The following is a 25,816-nucleotide window of genomic DNA, read 5'->3' on the forward strand; positions in this document are numbered from 1 at the left end:
GGGTGAATGTTTGCTTGGAGATAAGCAAGGCTTGTGGAGAATCATGCAGAAGAGAAAAGGACTGGAACTTGGAGAGGGCCAGGAAATACTTCTCAGAGGTGGGACCGTCTGAGCTCGGGATGGCTGGGCTGAAGTCTCTAGACTCACATTGGCAGACGAGGTGTGAGGGGGAGTATTTCAGACAGAGAATGGCGTGTGCATAGTGTAAGGGCAAGAAAAAGCAGGGCCCAAGGGGAGGGCCCTGCCAGGATTTTGAAGAGCTGGGCTGCAGCCTGTGAGGGATGCTGGCAAATGCAGCCCAGTCCACAGGGTGCCTTGTCGTTCTAACGGAGAGTATTTGGCCTTGCTCCTGCAGGTGGCGGGGAGCCCTGAAGGGGTGAGGAGTGTAGGTTCTGGGGGCAGGAGAGCATCGTCACAGCTGGATGTGAAAAAAAATCAGTTTTTCTGAAGGCTCCTGCTGGGAGACAGGTTGGGAGCTGGTGGTGATGATCCAGGTAGCACATTAAGATTAAATTAAGAGTCGAGTGTTACTAAATTTGGAGTTGCTTCCAGGTCTTCCCGCCTTATGGGCAGTCCATTCAAGTTTGAGATTATTGAGTTGCAGGAAATGTGCTTATCGTGAGCCACGTTTACCTCTGTACGAGTTCCACTACTCAGAATGATGTCCCTTCCTCCACATAACAGCCCACCTTCCCCCCCGACGCCCAGGTGCACTTCCCTCTTTTTTTTTTTTTTTTGAGACAGAGTCCTGCTGTCATAGCTCACGGAAAACTGTGACTCTTGGGCTCAAGTGATTCTCTTGCTTCTTTCTCCCGAGTAGCCTGGCTGTTTTTAGAGATGGGGTCTCCCTCTTGCGAGGCTGGTCTCAAACCTGTGAGCTCAGGCAGTCCACCCTCCTCCGCCTCCCATAGTACTGGGATTACAGGCGTGTGAGCCACTGTACCCGCCTCCCTCTTTGATGTAAGTATTCCCGGGTCCCCTTCCTGTCTACCTATGCCCAAGCCCGTCAAGGTCAAGGTCTGGTTGTCCTCAACATTCTCGTGAGCTTGGATTGTAAGGGAGATGCTGAGTCGTTCCAGACTCATGTGTATTACCCTAGGAATCTAGTAGCGGAGGGACCTTATAAAAGGTCCAGGCCCCTTGGCTGAGCCCTGGGAGGCTTGCAGTGAGTGCATCTAGCATTTAACAGATCGTTACCTCCACCCCTGTCTGCGTTTTTTAGAGTAAGAAACTAATAAGAGACAGTGCTGAGACAGATGCAGGGACCTCAAGACCGGGTGCAGGTATTGAACAGCTCTTTAGCTGCAGTTAACCGAGGCGCTTATAACCACAGGCAAGAATTAGCTTCCATTAGCCTGTCAGCTCTCTCTGCCCTCTTACTTGAACTTTTGTTAATTACCATATCATTTACGTTGTGTTTTTAAAATTTCTCTGCCCTTGAAATCACCATAACAGCTCCAAAACAACCATTTAAGTATGAAAATGAGAAGGTATCCAGTCTAGGAATCATTACCCAAATTCTTAGTAAAAGCCAACCCTTTGGCCTTGAATAGCCTCCCCTCAATTTGTAAGACTACTAAAGATTTGAAACCACTTCCTCTCAGTACAGCTGCTGTCTTTCCTTTACCTATTTCCATCCTGTGTAGTATTCAACACATGTTGGCCTCTAAGGAAGTATTTGTTGAATGAATGTAATTTTGATTATGAATGAATGTAATTTTGATTATTTTTTAACCTAAATTTGACAGCGTTCACACATGTTGAGAACCATCCTGTGTAGTGTTCACACAAAATATTTCAAGCTGATTTTCCACCCTGACAGTGTACTTTTCATTTTCAATAAAAAGCTGTCCTTGCTTGGTTTTTGTGGTGTATCCTGAAATTCTTTTTCCAACGAGCACGAGAACTTGGTAAAACCTGCACCCAAAGGCTGGTAGCAGACTGGCCGGTAGTACTTGATGGGTACTGGACACAGTACTTCCATCAGTATTTATGCCATAGGTAATGGTTGAGTGATAACTCAAACGTGTAGGGTTCTTTTCTTTTTTATATAAATTTGTTTATAATTTCTACCCTGGAATGCGTAACTGACTTCTTTTTTTGGATGGTGAACTTAGTCAGGGCAAGGACTCTTTTTTACTTAATCTTTTTTTTTTTTTTCATAGAGACAGAGTCTCACTTTATAGCCCTCGGTAGAGTGCTGTGGCATCACACAGCTCACAGCAACCTCCAACTCCTGGGCTTCAGCGATTCTCTTGCCTCAGCCTCCCGAGTAGCTGGGACTACAGGCGCCCGCCACAACGCCTGGCTATTTTTTGGTTGCAGTTAAGCCGGGGCTGGGTTTGAACCTGCCACCCTCGGTATATGGGGCCTGCGCCTTACCGACTGAGCCTCAGGCGCCGCCCTTTTTTACTTAATCTTAGTATTATTTCCATCCTGTGTAGTATTCAACACATGTTGGCCTCTAGGGAAGTATTTGTTGAATGAATGTAATTTTGATTATTTTTTAACCTAAATTTGACATGAATACTATAAAATTGTTCCAATTTAGCATACTTAGAATTATGATTCAATGGTATGATAGTTTAGAGATTTTCAACCTTGAATCACCTGTAACGTTGGTAAACTTTTCTTATATCTTTGTTTGCATTGCAGATAAGCATGCTTGGGACCAGGCAGGACAAAGCCTTGCAGATGCCTGCGGGGTGTTTCCCATGTAGTGTATCAAAGTGTTTTTAAGAATAGTTTTGGAGTTGATTTACAGTGTAGCTCACATTTTTTCAAGATTCAATACTTGTTTTTTTCCTACGTATTTCTTGGTAAGTCTTCTCTGTGTTCCATGTTACCCTCCATAGATTTGCCATCGTTTTAGGAAGTTTACCCTTTTACATTTAAGAGGTTTAACAGAGACTTATTATTATTAGGCCAACTATAAAAAACTTTTATAAGGCCACAGGTTAGAAGTTGTAGAACGTGGGATAATTTATTTTCCCTGTAAACGGTATTATTAACTGTTTTTTTTTAATGGTTCCTAGATACTTAGCCATCATCAATTGCTGTAATCCTTATTTGGAGAGGTAGAGTACTAGCCACTGAAGGGGTTTCAGATCATACTGATTGACTTAGTGAATTTTCAGGTTAAAAAAAGTTGGCACTGAGGTTTTTTTTTTTTTTTAAGTCACTTTTGTGAGCTACAATGGGTATACAATTAAATGTATTGATTTTAAATATACAGTTGAGAGTAATTTCAGAAATATACACAGCCTACTACTACAGTCATGATCTACAACACCTCAGCCAGCCCCCGTGTTGTCTCTGCCCTTTGCAAATCAGTCCCTTTTCCCCACACCCTGACCCTTGGCAAGCCTTGATCTGCCTCCTGTGGCTATAGTTTTCCTTTCTCTAACCTGGGAGAAAGATCCCATGTAAATGGGATCATCTCTTTAGTCTTTTGTGTTTGGCTTATTTCCCATAATATAATGCTCATGACATTTTTAGTTGTTGTTTGTATTAGTAATTCATTCCTTTGTATTACTGTGTAGTATTCCTGTCTGTGATATACCACAATTTGTTTATCCATTCACCAGTTCGTGGACATTTGGGTTCTTCCAGGGCTGTCATGAATAAAGCTGCTTGCTGTGAGCATCCTTGTTCAAGTCCTTGTGTGGAATCTGTGTGTTTAAATTTCTCTTGGGTGTTGGGTACCCAGGAGGATAGCTGGGTCATAGGATAAGTCTGTGCTTGGCTTTGTAACAAGCTACAAAGTGTTAGTTTTCAGAGTGTCTTTAACGTTTCAAATTTCCCACCATCACTGTATGAGAATTTCGATTGCTTCATATCCTTGTAAACATTTGGCCTTTTCAAACTTGGCTGTGTAGCGTTCACACATGTTGAGAACCATCCTGTGTAGTGTTCACACAAAATATTTCAAATTGTATATAAAACCAACACATTGTACCCCATGATTGCATTAATGTACATAGCTATGATTTAATAAAAAATTAAATAAATAAATAAAATATAATTTAGCCATTCTCCTTGGTATGTAGTGGCTTCTCACTAAGGTTTCATTTTGCATCTCCCTAACTATGTTGAACGCCTCTGCTCACTTGGCATTTATCTATTTTTGTTGTTGTTGAAAATATGTATTGAAACCTTTTCCCTTCTTTTTTTCTCCTTCATTTAGTTATTTGGCACCAGGTTTTAACACTATTACTAAGTTTATGAGAAAAAATAAGTATTTTGTTGCTTTCATAGTTTCAAGAAAGGAATTCCTCTTAATGGATATTTTTTCTGCCCATTCAATATTATTTATTTTTTATTACGAAATATGACAGGGGTACAGGCATCTTTGGTTATAGCGATCACGTTTATAATATGTGCTCATTGTACTCATCAGGTAGGTTTCCGCCTCTCCTCTCCTCTCTCTTCTCCCTCAATGGATATTTTTACCCTTAACTCTTTTTTTACTCTTTTGGGCTCGTGTTGAGGGGTTCTTCTGGCACCCGTAGGCCGTTTTCATTTATCTCACCTTACTTCCTGGCATCTCCTGGTTACTTCAGCTGAACCTGTCAACTCACATTCCATGGGAAATGCACATGGGGCTTTGCTAAGTGGCCCGTTAAACACACACTCATAGGTGCACACTCATCCCGTAGACCCTTGGACCCCAGAGCCACTGGAAGGCCTTGATGTCCTCAGTCATCAGCCTGCTGTAGGCAGGGCCACCCTCATGCTTTTTGGTTCCTGTGCACCCAGCAGTGTGCGGCATCCATAACGGGGGAGTCAGCGAAGGGCCATGGACCGATGGTAATAAGCTGCTGCTCTTGCTGAACCGCGTGCCCTGCCCAGGACCCCAGAGTTTAGGAGAACGCAAGTTCTGTCCTATCTGATGCGTATGATACTAAACCATTTTGAAATTCTTACTTTAAAAACGGCTTATGTAATCTTGGACTATGGAATACTTACATTTTGCTCAACAGATTTTATAAATCTACTTGAAAATGGCTTATAGCATACCTATGATTATGACTTGACTATGAATAAGAGAGGGAGATTGTATTTTTAGAACAGATGTACAGAGATCGGACAACTTGAGAGTAACCCAAATTGCATGTCATGTTTCTCATGGGCGTTCATGATTTAATCTACCTTTATCAGTGGAGCAAAAGCCAACGTATGGTAACTTTGAGCACGGGTTTATACTGACGAAAGGTGAATTAACTCATTTAGTGGTCATGCTATGTAGATGGCTTCTTTTTTTGGTTTAACACTAAAATAAATGAAATTGTAAGCTCTTAAGGTGTCTTTTATAAAAATTAAAAATTTGTTATAATCTAATGGAGTGATACATTAACACCATGGAAATCGGGAATCTAGGGCTGGCTTAGCTGTTTGACTTTGAAAGGGTCACTTAACTACTGAGTTTTCGTTTCCTCATCTGTGAAATGAGTCAACTGGGGCAGATGACGACAACCTTAAATTTCAAGCATGCGTACTATGAATTATATATATTGGTATGGTTTAGATTTCTTAATCGTCAGGTTCTTCATATGTGCAATTGTTCCTTATTCAAGTCAGAACTGTGTGACTTTTATATCTGAATCATTAAAGAAAGTGCTCAGCTCTTTATCTTCAAAAATGTGAGGAGGAAAAGGCAAAAGTAATTATAAAAATGAAAAGGAACTTTTGGGCGGCCCTGTAGCTCAATAGAGTAGGGAGCCGGCCCCAAATTCCAGAGGTGGCAGGTTCAAACCCAGCCCTGGCCAAAAACTGCAAAAAAAAAGAGGGGGGGTGTGTGTGTGGAATTTTTAGTACAATTTTTGGGCAAAAAAATAAACCACAGGCTGCAAATGTTAAAATATACTTAGAGACCTAAAATTAGACCTGCCATTCGATCCTATAATTCCTTTACTAGGTTTATACCCAGAAGACCAAAAGTCACAATATAACAAAGACATCTGTTCCAGAATGTTTATTGCAGCCCAATTCATTATTGCTAAGTCATGGAAGAAGCCCAAGTGCCCATTGACCCATGAATGGACTAGCAAATTGTGGTACAATGTATACCATGGAATATTATGCAGCCTTAAAGAAAGATGGAAACTTTACCTCTTTCATGTTGACATGGATGGAGCTGGAACATATTCTTCTTAGCAAAGTATCTCAGGAATGGAAGAAAAAGTATCCAATGTACTCAGCCCTACTATGAAGCTAAATTATGGCTTTCACATGAAGACTATAACTCAACTATAGCACAAGACTATGGGGAAAGGGCCAAGGAAGGGGAAGGGAGGGGGGAGGTTTTGGTGGAGGGAGGGTAATGGGTGGGGCCACATCTATGGTGCATCTTAGAATGGGTACAGGCGATTGCACTAATGTATGCAGCTATGATTTAACAATAAAAAAAAAATACAGACCTTTTAAATTTGTTAGTCACAATAAATTTAAATTGGTTCCAAACATTTTAAATCAAACTTTCACTAATATAATGTTAAAAATTATATCATTTTGTTAATTTGAATTCCCAGAATCATGTATGTTTTAGCAGGAATATAAAATCTCATGTTGCAGGTACTAAGATAATGGAAAAGAGCCATGGAACTTGCGAGTTTCTAGTTCTGTTTTAACTAATACGTGTTCTAATTTTTACCTTATGTCCTTGTAGCACACCCTTAGCTAATGGAAGAGAGAAAGGTAGGCGGTTTTGAAAGTTTGGAAAGTGAGAGTGGGAAATATCAATCATACTTGTTATTTTATTTAAATAGACACTTTCAGCCTTTTCTTTTTCTTTTTCTTTTTTTTTTTTGATGTTTTATATAATTATGTAATCCAGGTCACAATTTGCCCCTTCACTAATAAGCGTTTAGCTTACTGTTCATTACTATCACTCCAGAAAGGAGATGATGATAGTTAGGAAGCTGGCATAACCCTAAATGAAGTGGTTTTTAGCCATTGTTTGTTGGAGTTCCAAGTGCCTCTTTAAAATATTTTATTATTGCTTACGCCTGTAACCATGTACAGTAAATCTCAATAAAGAAGATCCTGTTGCAGGCAGAACATTTTCCTTCCCTATCAGTTGGCTCCCACTTTCAAATAAACAAGGATGCAGTCTTTTGGACTGATGGTATCTGAGAAAAGCAAATGATGGTGGAGAAAACCATTCACATTTTCACCACAGTGTATTCTTTTGAGTTGCCAGGTGTCTGGATAACAATCCCTTTCATGATTCATCCAGTATCTTTAAAGACAGTAAAAGCAGTTACATGCCCAGCAGAGCTGGGGAAGCAGTTTTTCTCCAACAGCCTCATTTTCCTTCTCCTTTTTTAAAAGGAGTCAGGTTGTTGTCTGGGACCAGTCGATGTTAATTTTTTTTTTCTTTCCTGAAGATGAAGTATTATATACTCAGAACTGGGGATATTGTAGCCTTCAAAAAAGCCTGGGGACCAGCAGGAACGTGTCCTTGTCTGAGTCAAGGTGGAAGGCGCGTTGAAGGATAGGGCACACTGCAGTCTGCCTTGGGATGGCTGCTTCCCTTGCAGACATTAGCAGAGTTTATGAAGGACGATGTATCCACTTCCTTCCTGCTTTTGCTGTTGGTCAGCCAAGTTCCAGCATTTCCTACAGAATTCTGTGAGCTAGCGCAGGAAGGATGAGCCCTCTCTGGGCATGTAGAATTTGAAACAGCGCAAAGCTGGGGGTCTCCAGGCTCACAGCAACACACAGGCCCACCCTTGGGTTTATTTTCTGGTGAATACCCACACAAAGCCGACCTCATAGTTGATTTTCATTTTCCTCTGGAATCAGTTTAAAGTTTGCTAGAGAAGCTAAATTAGAAAAGGGCTTTGAAACCAACTTTTCCCTAGGTGTATCAGGAAATACCATGTCTTTCATTCAGTGAAAAATTAAAAAGTACCAGTTAAAAAGCCTAATCACTTTTATTCTCCAGCATAATATTTTTATTTGTATAAATTTATGGGTTGCAAGTGCAGTTTTGTTACCTGAATTGATTGCGTAGTGGTGAACTCAGGGCTTTTATGAGATCCTACTCCCCAATAACATGCCCTGTTCCTCAGGGCTTTTATGAGATCCTTCTCCCAAATAACATGCCCTGTTCCTCAGGGCTTTTATGAGATCCTTCTCCCAAATAACATGCCCTGTTCCTCTTCCTCCTCCCCTCCCGCCCTTCCTGGTCTCCACAGTCTGCTGCGTTTCCACCTCCGTGTTCCTGTGAATGCATTTTTAGCATCCACTTGCGAGTGGTATTTGTCTGTGTCCGGCCTGTTTCACTTAGGATGACGGCCTCCATTTCCATCCAGGCTGCTGCAGAAGACGTGGCTTCATTCATTTTTATGGCTGAATTGTGTTCCCTTGTGTACGTGGACCACATCTTTTGTACCCAGTCATCCACTGATGTACACTTAGGTTGATTCCACCCCTTTGCTATTGTGAACAGTTCTCCATCATCATTTTTAATCAGTGTCCTTTTCCGTTTTAGAAATCCCCAAATTGGACATCAAGAGCACCATTCTCATTCTCATTGAATCTTGAATTGGAAGCTACTAAGACTCTAAGTCCTGAAGAGGAAATAAAAGGTAATTACTTTTACAAAATATAGTATTAAATTTATGTATAACTCTGGCCCTAAATTAAATGTACAATGTAACAGTGTATGTTGAATAGACTTTAGATATTTTTCACTTTTCTGTACGTTTTCCATTCTTATTTACTTCCCTTATCTCCTCCCTGGCTCCCACTTTCCTCCTTTTCATAGAGTCAATCTGATACCGGAATTTCAGGTTCTTGGTTTCAGTGATTTGAAGAATAAATCCGCAGACAACAGATCGGTGGTAAAACAGAATTTATTTACAGAAAAGAATACGAAAACACTAAAGCTCCCGGAGAGAAAACCCAAGTGGGGGGAGAAAAGCTCTCTCTGTCTCTCTCAGTCTAGGGGTATATACAGGTGCACGGGTTCCTTGGCCAGGAAATGAATGGACACAGTCTTCCTCAGGGACAAGGTGAATGAATGTATTAATGAATGGACACAGTCCCTTCCTCTGGGGCAGGGTGAATGAATGTATTAATGAATGGACACAGTCCCTTCATGGAATTGAGGCCTAGGAAACTTACATGAAATTGACCTAGGCGTAGGAAATGGGGGTTCCGCTTTCAGTCCTAAGTGTAAAGGGAAGGAGACACGGAGGCGCCAGTGTCTCCCCACCAGTTGTTATGCTCCTTTGACTATTCGAGCCACTGGTGAGGTTGGGAGGCCCCCTGCCCTTGCCTACCCTCCAGCTTGCTGGGTCCTCTGCCGGCTGCCACCACACCAAAACAGCCAAGGCGGAGGCGGCAGGTCCTCCTGGGACGCCACCACGCCACCCGTCCTGTATCAATTCAGCAAACTTTTTTGGGGGGGACATCTGTACTGGTCACTATTCTGAACGCACACGGTCTCCCTGCAGGAATGGCAAAAAATGCCTTTGTGGAAGTAGCTGCTGCCAGCCCGTGCCTGCCAGGCCATTAGTCTGCCTGAGAGGCTGGTTCTGCAGCTGCCCCATCCTCGTGCCCCCTGGGTCCTGAAATGCATGCTCTTCTCCCATCCCTCTCTGCACTGGCCTGGGTGTTTGCGTGCAGTTGGCCTTTGCTGAGATTCTGGAACACCCTGTGAATATTTAGCCTCCCTGATTTGAATTGTTACCATCAGAATCACTCCTTAGAGATAAATGAAGAAGCAACAGTGTACTGTTCCCCAGCCAGCGAGTGTGTGAATGTTCTTACTGAGCATGAGACCTGCTTTGTTCTTCTTCAATCATTAATGTACTATATAGGTATATATTGCAAAAAAAGTGTCACAGATGTGACGTGGATCTGTTCTCTAGCTACTTCCCAGAGAAAACATGATGAGATTTGGGTGCATATTTCTTGTTTTTCGATCTGTGCACTTAACGAATGTCAGCACAAACTTTCAGTCTGTGATAAGTGACTTAACCCTATAAGTAAAGATATTTAGGGTAGAAGTGGTTTCATAATTTCTGCTGAATGTTATGCTAATCTAAATGGTGATTTCTGTGAGTGGAGGCCACTGGCATTCCCGTGCGCCTGATTCATTTTGATGGTGATTTGTGGTCATTTTGTAGTCCAGGGGCTCCAGCTCTCGCTCTGATGGTGCGTTAGCTATTCTGGTGTTCCGCAGAGGCCAGGCTCAGTGCTGCCCAGTCAGGGGGAGCACCCTATCCTGAGTGCTGGGCAGGAGCAGCAGCTTCTCCCTACGCTGGATACTTCTGCAATGTGTCCGCTCCAACATGGCTTTTGAGACGTTAGTTTTATCCTTCACAGTGCCTCTGTCTGTCCTGAAGTTGACCACTGTGCATTGGCCAGCCGATGGCCAGCACAGTGTCTTCCTTCTCCTGCAACTGTTTCTGATCGTAGCTTCCTGTCCCCCTCCTAGAATTCCGGAGCACGGTCTCCCGACCCACTCTCAGCCTCCTATTACTTTTTCCCTTTAGCCTTTGTTAACCTCCCCACATACCCGTTAATTGCCCACCCCCATCATTTGGTGGCCCTCAGTATAGCCAAAAACAATTTTGCCCTAATCGCAACAGTCCTTATTCTACTGATTTGTTCCTGTGCTGATTCCTGGGGAGGTGGCCTCTGCCTTAACAAGCCCAGTAACCAAGAGCCTACTTTGGTCCAGGCACACGGAGGGCCATGGTAACTAGTGACTCACGACCAGTGAGTGGGTGTGGAGCGTGCGTCCAAATCAAGACTCTTTATTCTGGAATGCCTCATGCTCTAGCCGCTCAGAAGCCCTGACCTTGGGTCACATGCTCTGAGGACTATCGAACTTTCCCAACCCCAAGGCAGGACTTTGTTTTCTCAGGGTGATTTCTTCAGGGAAACTCAGTGGGGCATGTCCCAGCTTTCCAGTTGGGGGGCTCCAGCTCTTCCCAGTCCAGTCCTGTCCCTCTTCCTGTCTGTCACTGCACCTTTTCTTGCAGGTGGGGACACAGAGCAGGCCAGGAGAGCAAACTGCAGGTGCTGGTGGGTGGGAGTGTGGGCCTGGGCGTCAGGAGAACCTATGTCAGCGCCTGGATTCTGTGCGGCTCTGTAGGTCCCGGCTCTTCACTTGTCCAGTCAGGGACCGGTCGTGCCCAGATCATAGGATTGCTCCGAGGAATAAGCGAGTGAGTTGGTACGTGGGAAATGTTTGGTACACGCCAATGTCGTGTGTTACTATGATCTTCTGCAGAATGGAAATAATACCTCCTTCTCAGAGTTTCCATAAGCATTAAATGAGGTGGTGTGTGTAGCATACATTGTGCTGTCCTCACGCTGCACACTCTTAAGTGACAATGGTAAATATGTAAAAACAGCATTATTAGCTGATTATGTTCGGAGTGTAGCTGATTATGCTCAGAGTGGTACAGATCCTGATACCCTGAATTCTGGCTCATATCTAATAGCAGGAGGGAGGAATGACTACAGGTTCCGTAATCTCATCGTTGGTTTATGAAACTGTTATCTACACTTAGGTCATGTTCATTCATAAAGGCTTTGGTTATGATTGGCTATTCGAGTTATATGCTCCTAAAATCTTTTATTTTTTTTTATTAGTGCCCACAGTTTTAGATTCTTATAGATTCTAGTCTACAAGATTCCAATCAAGTAGATTCTTAGATTTTTATGAAATTTAAAAATCTTAAGAATAAAGATACTGGAACTTTAATAACATTAGAATACATTAGCCTATATGTGTCATTGTTTGCTGTATATATGGAATTATTTTGGTTTCATTAGGTAAATCTTTCATCATTCTTAAATGTGAAGTATACTGAAGTATTATCATCTGTGTTGTTAAAAACTATAATGGGGGAACAAACTGAAACCTAATAGCATTCGACTCTCCTATGTGTCAATTAAGTAAGACTTATTTAACAAACTTCGACCTTTTTTTTCCTCTACTCTGAACAAAAACTACATTTGAATCCTTGGTGTATTAGATAACTTTTTTACAGGGTTTTTTTTTTTCATGTTCGCTTTTTCTTTGTTTTTTTTTTTTTTTTTTTTTGCAGTTTTTGGCCTGGGGCTGGGTTTGAACCTGCCACCTCCGGTATATGGGGCCGGCGCCCTACTCTTAAGCCATAGGCGCCGCCCCATGTTCGCTTTTTGTATATTTGAAACAAATGACATTACTGGGTTTAAAAAATGTCTTTAAAAGAAAAGAGTATATAATTACGTGGTTCTCCGGGAGCCATCCCAGAGAGTGCATGTCTGTCACCCTCCCGGCTGTGGACACCTGTCCTGTTACCTTTGCCCCTGGGCTTGTGTTGGGTATCCTCCCTGCTGCTGAAATGACAGTGCAGCAAGAAGCTGAAAAAGTGAAAACCAGTTTGTTAGTATGCAGAGAACGTGGTGACTTTCCGAGTTTGCTGTTGGTATTACAGTGACACAGCTTGAACTGTAAAGAAAGGCATTTCAGGGAGAGTGACGGTTGTGTGAGTGCTGTGATACCTGCTTTTCTGCGTTGAGGATCCTGATGGGCTGGCTGGAGCTAGTTTATTTTTCATCTGCTCTCTTGCCCTGCCTGTCCTCACTTTCTTATTTGTGTCCCCTCCCCTCTCCTGTTTTCTTTAGAGGCAGACCTCGCACACGGTTCGTCCATCCCAGCTCTTTCCGAGTTCCCTGTGCAGTGGCCTGGGCCTCTTCAAGGGAGGTCCTCATAGGAATTCTGTCCCAGCAGTAATTAGCCTTCAGCAGTACGGTCACTACCTGACGGTGGTTTAGTCAGAGCCCTTTGCCATATCTTTTCTCAGCCAATTTGGGAAGGCAACATTCTGTCTCTATTAACTTCACTGTATTCTGGCAGAAAACAGTATTATAGTTGAATATCTACAAGTCTGTTTGCATTTCTCAGGAAAGACTGGGCTCAGCCAAAAGTTTTATATTGTGTTTGAAATCAAGACTTATTATTTTACATGCTAGTGATCTTTCTTCATGGTAGAAAATCTAAAACTGAACTTGCTAAGTGTTCTTTTTCCACCCAGTAGACATCAGGCCTTTTCATTTTAATTTTTAAATAAATTTGTGTAACTATAAAACTTTTCATTGCATGGTTGCACATAGGTTTGGGTTGTCCTGAGATTAAACAGGTAAGAATGACACAGCTACCTTACAAAATTGTAATAGCGCCAAGTGAAAATTTCTAAAAACCTGGGAGTAGTTAAGATGCTGCTCTGAATGGTATAGGTTGGCAAGACACCCACCCCCTGCACCTGCTCACGGATGCCCAGCTGCACACATGCAGAGGAGCGGAACTCGGATTCCAGCTCTCACTGAGTTTGTCTCTGCTTTTCCTTTTGGTATTAATCTGACCTGAGTCCTGTCAAAAGGTAAATTATTTAAGCATGACCACAGGCAGTCCACTGGTTACAGATGAGATAGGTTCTGTGGGTTTGTTCTTAAGTTGAATTTGTATGTAAGTTAGAATGGGTTCATTTACCAGTTACCTATAATAGCCTCTGTTCATAAGTACAAGTTGTGTGTAAGTTGGATATTTATAACTTGAGGACTGCCTATATATGTCAATATGTAGTCCTATGCATTTCTTTGAATGTGAAGAATTTGAATTTTTCTTCTCCAGGTACAGACTGTATTGCTTATTTGAATTTCTGTAATGTAAACTTTTTCTTAGACCGAGTTCCCGGATTAATATCCAGTCATGCTTAACTACCATTATGTGGTTGTTGTTTACCTTACTTTGCTGTTTGATTAAATAAGAAAAACACCTGGTGATGTGTTTTGGTTATTCAGATTTTTTGAGACCATTAATGTTTTGATGGACCTTTCATAGGTAGTAGTGGCATCAAGGCACAAGTACATTAGATTTTTTTTCCAACATAGCTTATGATGTAGGCTGATCAACGGTTTTCACGGCCTGCTATCTGTGGTCAGTGAATTCTTACTGCTACAAGGGATTCTTTTTTTAAAACAACTACATGTTTAGCTTTTTCAGATTTTTATACACAAATGTGTAACTTTGCTTGTCTTCTCTAAAGGGAATTTATTGATTGAAGATGTTTCCAATTTAAGTTGCACTCATCAGCCATGATGTTGAGGTTCTCTTTTTGAGGAATATTGTTGGTAATACGTTTAATTATTTTGAGTGGCCTCCCTTTTCAGTGAGTATGGCCCTTGGCAATGTTTTCTGAGGTGCTCCCTAAGTTAATTAGAGTTGGAAAGCAGCCTTTTCTCTTCCCTCTTTCTCACTGTGTCCAGGGCCACCAAGCCTGGCTATCTTGATCTTCCCTCCCCACTGACCCCCACTGCAATTAGCATTTTATCTCTGAGGGAGCTCCTCTTGCTTTGGAGTCTGTTAACCCAACAGATAGGCATCGCCAAAGCGTGGCATAAGCCGGGACTGTCTTGGTCTGAGATGCACAGTATATGGGACCAGATGAATTCTAGACTGTCTTGCTTAGTAGCTCACCTAGTTTTTGTTTCTCAAAAGGTATTACTAGGAGGAGAATTGCATCTATTGAAAAAGCATGCGGACCTCTCCCTGGGTGATGCTGATGACATATAAATGCACTGTCGTCTCTTCTCTAAATAGTGACTCTCAGGTGTTACTCACTCTGGGATCAGAGGCCAGAGCTACCATCCCTCCTCACCATCAGCCCTGGGATCATTAACTATGACTGTTCTCTTTACTCAGAACTGTCCCATTTTGCATGAGAAATCAGTGACGTTTAAGACAGATATTGCAGATTTAACTTTAATTCCTTGATTTTACAGAAGAGAAAGTTGAGATCATTTCACAGTTGCCTTTATGTAGCATCTCTGCAAGGATGAAGCACAAGATATCCTTAATGCAGATACTCTTCATGTAATAAGAAGAGGAACGAGTACATCAAATTCTGTTAGCAGTGATCAGCTCACTATACCTGTCCTAGGAAGGGAGGAACTTGCTTCATCCTGGACCTGCAGACGGGCTTGGCATCCATTCAGGGGCTTCCTGAAGGGGCACGCGTGTGTGTTTGCTCACTCATTGGTTCAGGGGTACCAGGCATCCACACCACTGCGCTGAGAGACGTGGCTCTTGTCTTCAAGAAGCACGCAGCTAACAGGCCAGAGTTGCTACTTGATCTCATATTTCTTTAAATTTAGCATTCAACTGAGCTAACAAGACTTTTTTTGACAGCAGTTCCCTGGGGGAGCTGAGGAAAGCCTGTGGGCTGCCCCCACCACGGTGGAGTCTGTGAAAGGGCATTTCCCTGGGCTCAGGTTACAGTTGCTAGGAGTCACCACATTCTGAGAACCTCCTGCTTTGGGCCATGCTAAAAACACAAGTAGCTTTCTTAAACCAGCCTTATTTTGACTGGAAGAAGAAACTCTTTACTCAGAGTGCACGTCTGTCCTGTGTCCAGTCCTTATTTGACTTTTACTGGCTGGCCCAGGCAAGTGGGCAGGGCGACTTCCAAGCATCATAGGCCTATTCTTTTGCCAACAGCTCCATTTTCTTTCCCCTTCCCTTTTGAACTTCTCACTGTTGGTGCAGAAAAAGTTGTATACATGGAGGATTTCCCTGAGATTATATGAAGTTTCATTCACTAGTGCTAATCTCACAATTTTTAAAATAGTCATTGAAGAAATTACGTCTGCTTTTTAGGCACCAGACCTGTCTGTTGGATAGAAAAAAGTTCAGCAGGCATTTTGGAGCTAAATCTGCAGATTTGCCCCATGATAGTGGTTTGTGTCATAGGGGGGTGGAGGGGAGACAGCTTCTCCCTTTGAAGATCAGCTGTTCTTCCACATACTGGATCCACCCCAGCTCTCTGTGGGTGAACCCCTTTCTTTTTTTTTTTTCCCCTGCAAAATAGTTACCTTTTCTTCTTAAGTTAAGCCACTGCCATCCAGGTTATCTCCCTAAATTAGTGCTCAGGAAGCAAGTGCCCTAATCTTGGTATTGGTGACCATGAGACCACTTAGAAATTTTATACCAGAGGACAGATGCATTCACATTTTAGGGAATAGTGCCTGTTTCCATACTTCCAACACATACTTCTTTTTTGCTAGCACTTCAGAACTCTAGTTGCATTTTAATTTGAAAATCTAGAGACATTAACATAAGTGGAAAGTGAATTATAACAAGGCAGGACTAACTTTAAAAAAAAAAAAACACTCACTTTTAATGAGGCTGAATATGTCCACTTACGGTATTTTTTCTTTCTCTACTCTTATTTTAGCAGTCTTGTTGGCATATGATGGTTGATTGCTAAAAAAAATGGTGGTAACAAATGCATACTTTTTTTTTTGAAGTAAAGGTTTAAAAATCAGAACATCTCGGTTACTCGTGCACGCTGCACCAACACAACACACTAGTGAACATTAGTGAGAGCGTTTGTTCATTCCAGCAGAAAACACGACCACCTTTTTGATCTGAAATGGGGCCATGTTTCCCGCTCTTCTGTTCTACCCTCTCATCCAGGGGGAAACCTCCTCTTAGGATGACATATCATTGGTGGTCCCTATTCAGTAGTCGATGGTGACATTTCAGCCAGCATGTCAGCAAATTGTCCTTTTTGATTGTGTGTTTGTCCCTCCCACAGTTTGATTTGTTCTTATTCTGAAGCTGTTTAGGGTAAGCCACGGTCAGAGAAAATCCCAGCGGCGCACTGCCCAGTTCCTAGCTGTCACCAACATGTGACGTTGATGTTTTCTGCTGCATGACCAGGAGAAGGAACTGGGCCGAGAACTCTTGCTGGAGTTGACCGTCTGGTAAGGACTTTCTTTCCCTGAACTAGCGCATACACCTCCACTCTCTCAGTTCAGCCGTCAGGACTCAGTAACCTGCACTGCTGAGGGGTCCGCAGCTCACTCCTGCTGTCGACCAGAAAGCAGCGCTAAGAATCGAGATTATTTCCTTGTAGTCTGAGCAGGGTCTTGCTTCAGTCCTTGGTGGACGTGGCCTCAGGTATGCTGTGTAACCTCTCCAAGCCTCCATTTCCTCCTGCTTATCTTGACGAGGCTGGATAAGATACTTCTCATTTCTCTATTTTTCTAAAACATGCCGTTTTTATTCGACTGTTAGAATCAGGCAGGAAGTTAGAACAGGGAAGATCATTGGACTGAATATTCCTTCACAGATATTACACACATGATCCAATGTATTGCACTGATTGTGTTTAAGATGCAGAGGTTCTAAAATCACAGGTGTTACTCTAGAAATAGAACATACTCATTTTTATTAATATGTTGAAATGCAGGTTTGGATGCTTCCTCCTGATATTGTGGCCTGGCCCAGCACTAATGAGACTTGTGGGTGTAGCGTCAGCATCCTGTGGAGAGGATATTGTGGGACCCATTCGTCTGTGGCTGCTTTTGCACAGCATGTCTGTTTGTTGTATGGATTTCCATTTTGCCCAGTGGGATTTCCCCATCTGATTTCTTCAGATAGAAGGAGTCAGGAAGGTGATCAGTTGTAAGAGAAACTCTGTACTTTCTCCATGCAGTTAGAGCAGTGTTTTTCAACCATTTTTATCTCATGGCATTTTTGAACCTATAGTTAAACTTCCATGGCACATTTAAATAATGTTGATAAAAAAAAAAAAGACGTAAAAAAGGAATATACTTATTGTGCTTAGAATTTGTGTATTTTCTTTCGAAAATAATTTAATTAATGATCTTTAAAAATCTTCACTGCCCTGCTAAGATACTCTTACGGTACACCGATTCAAAATCACTGAGTTAGGTAATGTCTGCTCCTATGGGTGCCAGCCTTTTATGGGCAGGACTACACTTTCCTAGTATGCTAGGTGGAGGTGTTAGCGAAGCTTAAATTGTTACATGTATTTAATTCTTTAAAAAAAACGTTTCCCGTATATGTTTTGTTTTCTATTATCTAAAAGTAAGAGTAATATCAAGTCCAGTTATTGAGTCTTTGTAGAAGAGCTGAAGTAGATAAAAGCATCTTGCAGAAATTTTTCTGATTTCTAGCAGCTCTACTTTACCTTGTGGAAATCGGCCCAGCTTCTTCTGGGCCTGGGAAACTTGGCGTGATGCTTTCGTCTCTGTCATAGGTCCTTCTCCCTATGGGCACCAGGCACAGGGCTGTTTGCACTGCAGTGAATGAGATGATTTTCCAGGGGAGGAGGGCAGAGCACTGAGGATTGGCTGATATTTAAACAACTTGAACAAAAGCAACAAGCATCTCACCAGGGCAGGGCATGAGAGCCTTTGGACGGTTATTCCCTCCTAGGATTTAGAGATACTGTCAGTGAGGTTGTTCGTGCAGTGGGTGTGGAGAGGTGGCCCAGGAAGCTGAGCCCAGGTCCTGGTGGCAGCTGTGCGCCAGCCCAGGCGCTGTGTGGGGGAGCCGTGCCAGCTGCAGGGGAGTTTGTTTTGCGTAACTTGTATTATTACCTCAAGTCACGACTTTCACCTTTGCCAGAAAGGTGGAAGCCTGGTGGCATGAACACTTTCCTGTCAATCAAGAGCTTTCATTTTCATTTTGTAATAAATCACTGATTAATTCATAAACCCCTGACCTGCTTCTACTTTGATTTTCTTACCCCGTAGTACTGAAAGGAAATCAGAACACTTAGCGCTGGCCAGGGGCCGTTCCAACTACTTTGCGTGTATTACATTCTTTAACCTTCATAACGGCTCTGAGACGGTCCGTTGTTATTCTCATTGTATAGGTAAAGAAACTGAGACCTAGAGAGGCGAAATAACTTGTCCAGGGTAAACTCCGTTAATAAGCAGTGAAATAGACTTGGTACCGAAAATGGCTCTAGAATCCTATTCTCTCGACGGCTACGCTGTATCTCTGGAAAGTTAACATAAAGCCTGCTCAGTTCTCCTGGTTGGTTTGATTGTGTGAATATGCGTACATTTCCCCTTTTATGGGAGAGATTTGAACCCATGAGTATCAGTGCTGTTACTGATACTTTGGGGGGCATGCATGCAGCACCTTGTTGGTGCTACTTGGGAATTAACTTTTTATAGCAGCGTGAGTTCTTACCTAGACATCTGTGGGCTCCGAGGTGTCACATACACTTACACAAGGGAATCGTGATAGTCCCAGGAGGGCCCCTTACATAGATGACCAAGGGCACGATGCTCCTGCGATTGTACAGGGCGCAACTCATACAACTATACATACAGCCTTTCGTAAGCTGACCACCTTATTTAGATAATTTTCATGAACATGTAGAAAATGAATATACCTGTGGTAATATTAATAGTTCACGTTCTACAAGCTCACCTCAGAGCATCAAAGGTATCTTTTGTTAAAAATAATATGAATGAAAATAGAAATATTTTGTGTAGAAAACTTGCGTGTGTTTAAATGTCCATCTAAAAGCAATACATAAGAAGCTGAATGATCAAAATAATAGATGGACATTTGTCAGCCAAAGTGTGCACATTACACTTAACAGAACAGTCTGCCTGGTAACTTTGAAAATTCTAGACTCACCTAATAGAATCACAGAATGTAAGCCAATCTGAGATATGTCAACCAGTATTTAGCTTCAAACCAATTAGACTCACCCATGCTGCCGATTATAGGGATTTGTGGATACTCTTTAATAAAATCTGAGTTGTGGCTAAAAAATCAGGCAGCGCTTCATTAGACAAGACCAGACCACTTCATGGATGATTGACACATGTTCACTGTTAAGTAGGTCATACAGCATTTATACTGTTTAGTTTTAGGAAATAAGGAGTTAACTGGCTAAAATAAAAAGCTGTCTTCTTAAGCAGTTTTGATTAGTTAAAAGTCAAACCTAATAGTTTGCAAACGTGTTACTTTAAAAATTAGTGAAGTGAAATGGATTGTAATCTGACAGTAAGTCTATAAACTGTAGCTCTCTGCAATTAGGCTAGTTATTGACACATTTATTAAGGGAGGCGGCGGTAGCAGGTGTCCTGACATGGGGTTCAGAGCATGCTTGAACTCTGTTCTCTCAGCTGGGGGAAGCAGTGCTCAGCTTGTCAGCAGGCCTCCTGGCTACACATCGGGGGTCAGTGGTGTGACAGCATCATCACACTGTCCCGGCTACTAGGTCACTCTTCAGCTTGAAGGCCAGCTAGTGGAATGGCAATTTGAGCATCTTAAGGGCAGGAAGTTTTTTCTGTTTATTGACTACTCTGTCCCTAGGGCCTGGCACCTAATGGGTGCTCAGAAAAAGTCATAAAATGAATGAATTGAAGCCAGGCGTGTTGGTTCATGCCTGTAATCCTAGCAGTCTGTGAGGCTGAGGCAGGTGGATTGCCTGAGCTCGGGAGATCGAGGCCAGCCTGAGCAAGAGCAGACTCCCATCTCTACTAAAAACCAGAAAAACTAGCCGGGCGTTGTGGCAGACATTTATAGCCCAGCTACTTGGGAGGCTGAGGTAAGACCATTGTATGACCCGAAGAGTTTGAGGTGGCTGTGAACCATGATGCCGCAGCACTCTACTCAGAATGACAGAGTGGGACTCTGTCTCCAAAAAACTGTTTGTTAATCTGTGTGCTGTACTCGCGAAGCATAGGTCTTAGATGTTTGCATGAATGTGAACATCTTTATTATAAGCGATGCCTTTAAATTAAGTGGCTTTACTTTGTATGGTGCCTTGAGATCTCATAGCCCTGAGTTCTATCCGATAGACATGTTTGTTAGTTGATTATAGCGATTCAGGATTTATCTATTGCAAATTTGGGGGCCATGAGCCATCTGTGAAAACCACTACAGTACAGAGCACCGTCCAAGGAGTATTTTCACCTTATGAAACCGTAAGAAACTTTATTGAGATCATAGTACCAGGAGGCAGACCTGCCTTTAAGGAGAATGTCTTACTCAGACCATTCAAGCTGCTGTGACAAAATTCCTTAGACCAGATAATTGAGGAACAACAGAAATTTATTGCTCACACCTCTGGAGGCTAGCAGACATGGTGTCCAGTGAGGGTCCATCCTCATAGATGCCACCTTGTGTCTTCACATGACAGAGGGGAACAGCAAAGGAGCAAGGGGAGGTTTTATTAGGGCATTAATCTCATTCATATGGGTGGAGCTCTCACAGCCTAATCATATCCCAAAAGCCCACCTTCTACAACCATTACCTCGGGGGTTAGATTTCAATATAAGTGTTTGGGGGGACCACAACTATTCAGACCACAGCAGAGAATTTTTTCTTTCAGCTAAAAGCATTTTCTTAACCTAAGAAAGATAAAATATGATATTCGTTAAGCATGATGGCCAAGTTAGCATTATTAGCTACGATTGAATTTTTATATTTTACACAATTAAATTATTAAAACCAACCCTTTTTGTATATGCTAATACACAACTGTGGACTTTAAAATATCTTAACAATTCGGTCTCCTAGGACTTTTTTTTTTTTTTTTTTTGTGAGATGGAGTCTCACTTTGCACCCCTGGTAGAGTGCCATGGCATCACAGTTTACAGCAACCTCAAACTCTTGGGTTTAAGCAATTCTTTTGCCTCAGCCTCCCAAGTAGTTGGGACTACAGGCATTCACCACAGTGTCCAGCTATTTTTAGAGACAGGGGTCTCACTCTGACCAAGGCTGGTCTCGAACTCGTGAACTCAGGCAATCCACCTTCCTCAGCCTCCCAGAGTGCTGGATAACAAGCATGAGCCACTGCACCCGGCCTTCTAGGACTTCTAGATTCTTAGAAATCCTTTGCACATTTTTTGGTCATGCCAAAGAGTGCCCAGTTCAAAGATAAGGAAACTGAGTCACAGAGAGATTTGTGTGGGGCCCAGGCATTAACTATCAAACGTAAACTCAAGATTCATGATTCCATATCTTGTGTTCTTTCATTATATGATACCCTGTACACCAAAAATCCTCACTAAATACAACATAGTCATCCATTAATAAACCTGGGATAACAGAAAGTCTTGGTACTACTTCCCTATATATGCATGTAATTTCTTCCTTGCCAGTTAAACTTTGAGAACTCCCTTAGATTAGGTATCCAAAGAAACCATAGATAAAACTGCATTTCTTAATTTTCTGCTTCTGTCTTCTGCACTCACTTAGTGGCTAGTTTTAATTGCTGTATCTCCAGTCTTAACACCTGACAAGGCTTGAGGGGGTCACAGTTTTCTGCAGTGACTGTGGTCCAATTGAGTGTGCAGTGCCTCGTGGTTTTTGCAAATGCTGGAGAGAACTCGTGCTGTGGTACGTAGGGTGTTAGGGTTTTATGTCTCAAACTGAGCAGCTTGTTGTATGTACAGCAGATTTCTAGAGCTGATTTTATTGATGGCCATAATTTTCTCTGAAAGTTCTCACACTTTAAAAGCAAAGACAGTTGGGTGGAAGCATTATGAAGGGGGCATTTCCAAAAAGTACTGAAAATAGTATTCCGGGAGTGAACCTGGTTACGTAGGAAGTGCACACTCAGCAGATTGCTTTCCTAGGAATACAGTAAAGACTGTATGAAACATGAAATAGTCCACATTTTTTTCAAAGCAATGGCATGAGCTTTCGGTAGAATTTCAAAAGATGAAATAATTTTATGCCTTAGGCCAGACCATCACTATAGAGAAGAGGTAAATGGTAAATACCTGAAATTTTGGCTCTGCGGTCTGTTCTTGGGGAGGATGTTGGCAGTAAGGTTTGGGGTCACAGGTGTATTCATAAACTATAATGATCTGTGCCTGGAAGCTGCTGTTTTTGTTTCCTACAGAAGTCCCAGGGTAGAAGGAAGGAACCTCGGGGCATTCACGGGGGCCACTGGGCCTGTCTGAGCTTCTGGTCCCTGGTACACAGCAGTCAACCAGAGGCATGCCGGCCTTCATCGGGTGGTGATTAATTTTCCTATTTTCTTTTCTCTCTTTTAGATTTAACATAAATCAAGTCATTTCTACTTAGCAAATATTTGAAGAGGTGATTTCCTATCAAACAGTAATAGAGAAATTCTTTGTTTATACTTGTTTTGGTAAAAGACTAATCTCTTGTAAAACTTGAAAGCTTTAAATTGGCTTAATGAATATGGATGTTTTGGAGTCTCAAAAAATAGCTTCTTTATATAGGAGTTAAAGTGCTTGATGGCCAATTTGAGAATTTTGAAAAAAATAAATTTAATGTCTATGTAGGACTTAACTTTAAAAAACAAAGAAAACTTTAGCTTCTTTGACTCTTGCCTTCTCCAGCACACTTATTAACATAAAAGCTTAATGATCAGATTTCCTAGGGTATGTGTGTGCTCAGGAAACTTGAGTGTTGATTCTAAGCGTTTCTTAGTCATCCTTCAACCCAGCTTGAAGCTCTGGGGTGCTCAGACATAGTTCAGTATTAAGAAAATAAATCATCAGTGAATCCTTTTAGCAAACAGTGGTTTGTGGTGGTTTTATCTAACTTAGTCTCTTTCAGAACATCTGCAGACTTTTTCAGGAAAATTATCTGTTCGTATTTTGAGGATAAAAATAGCATTGAGTATTTCAGTGTAGATTTTGTGGGGCTGTTTTGGTGGTGCTGAACATATATGTGTGTGTGTGTGTGTATTTATTTATTTTAAAAGGAATGTCACTGTTGATCTCAACATTGTACTGCTTGGAATTCTTGACCCTGTTGTTTGCTGGCACCCTTTGCCAAGGGGGGAGTTTACTGGGGTGTCCTAGCTGTGCTCTGCCACCCACTTGATCCATCCTCTTTCACTGTGGTAGAAAACGTAATATAAAATTTATCCTCTTAATTATTTCTGTGTATACACATCTCAGTGGTGTTTTATTTTACTAATTTAAAGTTTTTCTTGTGCTTGTTAACTACATCTCTACAGATGATATCTGACCTCCCTGGTGGCCCGGGCCACCTGTCGTCCCTTTACCGCAGTTCATCAGTTCATTCCTTACCTCCTCTTATTCTGAGCACTGTGTTTTGTGTCCCTGGCTCAGCTTCCTCACAGCTAAACATCTGATGACTGAGTTCAAGGAATTTTTTAGGAATAAATATTCAATGCTAGAATTTGAAAATAGCTTGTGTGAGGAGTTCATCGTTTTAAAAATAAATACCCAATAAACTATGAATTATCATGGGGACATTTCTCACTCAGGAAAAATCATTGTAGCGTCATAGGGATTAAGATTTTCGTTTCCTCCCAGTAGGACCGTATGATAGATTCTCTGTGTGTTTGTATGTGCGTGTGTTTTCTTAACCTATAACATCGAGTGTTTCCTTTGTTAATTACTCTGTCTTCTCAAGAATACATTTATTGTCATTTTTCACTGCTGAGTCAGGAAAGGCAGGTGTGGTGTGTTTGATTTAGGTCCTTATTATTTCTGGGTCGTCAGCTTGATTTTAATGGAACTTTCTATTTGGAGAATTTGGAAAGTTAGTGTATAAACTAGTGTTCCCTTCACGTGGATAAGAGAAATACCCTGGTATTCAGACTATTGTATTAGAGCTATGAAAGCCTAATTATAACAGATTAAAAATTGTCAGCCACCTTTCACATTTAAGCAAGCTACAATGGATAGAAATGTTTCTTGAAAAGTTAGTCTTCTTTTTTTAAAAAAAATGTAGTTTTTCTTTCTTTTTTTTTTGCAGTTTTTGGCCTGGGCTGGGTTTGAACCTGCCACCTCCGGCATATGGGGTCGGCGCCCTACTCCCTTGAGCCATAGGCGCCACCCCAAAAAATGTAGTTAATTTTTCATTGTGCTTAGGCACACAGTAAATGCCAGAACTGCCTTTAATTAGGTCAGATGTTTTTCTCATTAATTTATAATGTTGGATTGAGGGATTGATGAATGGACGGACCCACCTCTTCAACTGACCCCCTCAACACTGTCGCACCAGACCTGCTCCCAGGCTACGATGAATCTTCAGCATTACACATGCCAGTATGATTGCACTGATTGGAATTGCTTGTTTCAGTTCCTCACGAACTCTCTTCCCTTTTTCTTTGTAGTCTGTGGGTGTCTGCACAGGTGGGGGTGGGGCTGATTACTCTCTGTGTTTGGTTAGTGCCCAGCACAGAGTAGACAGGGGACAGCTGTCTATAAATTGAAATGACAGCAAAACCACTTATAAAAGTAAAATGGGATGCAGAATATTTATATATACTTTTCAGAATATTTATATTTTAACATGTTTATTCTTTTTTTAATGTTTATTCTATTTTAATGTTTATTCTTAAGAAAACTAGTAGGTAAAATGTCTTCCAGTACTTACTTTTTCCTGTAATAATCTGTGGCTGGTATCTTGGAATTACTCAATAAGCATGTGTGGAGGATCCTGTATAAAGTAGATAATCACATAATATTTTGTTGAATTAAAGATGAACACTTTTTCTAATACACCTTATAGAAATGTAAATTAATTGTATTATTAATGTTCCTATTGTTGATATTACCATTAATAAAATATGGAAGGGCTGATTTCTGTTTTCTATTCTGGCAAGATTCATAATGATCTTTAAGACAATCACTGTCTTTAAAGATTTCTATATTCTGCTTATTCTGATATTTCATGGTTTTGTAGGAAAGATAAGAGCATTTTTCAGAAGACTCTTAACACTTTTCATTTTCACTTGTTGGTTCCATGGTTGTGCCTGAGAGGACAGTTGATGCTGCAGGCTCCTTTTAGGATAATGCTTTCTTTGGTATGAATAGACAGAGGCTAAGCTGAAGGAAAGCATATTAGTTCTTTATGGTACTAAAGCACATTTTCACTGATAATACCCATTTCTTAGCTCACAGTTCTGTGGATCCACTGTCTCTGAAAGAGTCTGGCCCTCCAGGTGTTAACTTGACTGCAGTCTCACCTAAAGCTCCAGAGTCTGCTCCTAAGCTCATTCCTGTTGTT

The 25,816-nt window shown here is 41.7% G+C and overlaps 1 protein-coding gene across 4 annotated transcripts in view; it reads left to right on the plus strand.

The window, feature by feature from the left end:
• The window catches only part of FAM110B (family with sequence similarity 110 member B), a 137,255-nt gene that overhangs the window by 25,407 nt on the left and 86,032 nt on the right, over positions 1 to 25,816 (plus strand). For 2 of the 4 annotated variants that reach the window (XM_053559434.1, XM_053559430.1), the window contains exon 2: positions 8,498 to 8,594. The gene's annotated coding sequence lies outside the window, so the exon portion shown is untranslated. Of the gene's footprint in view, positions 1 to 6,667; positions 6,697 to 8,497; positions 8,595 to 16,630; positions 16,777 to 25,816 lie in introns of all 4 variants that reach the window. The other 2 variants (XM_053559431.1, XM_053559432.1) reach the window with 2 other exon arrangements.

The sequence above is a fragment of the Nycticebus coucang genome, chromosome 13 (genome assembly GCF_027406575.1).
Source record: "Nycticebus coucang isolate mNycCou1 chromosome 13, mNycCou1.pri, whole genome shotgun sequence".
NCBI classification, from domain to species: Eukaryota; Metazoa; Chordata; class Mammalia; order Primates; family Lorisidae; genus Nycticebus; species Nycticebus coucang.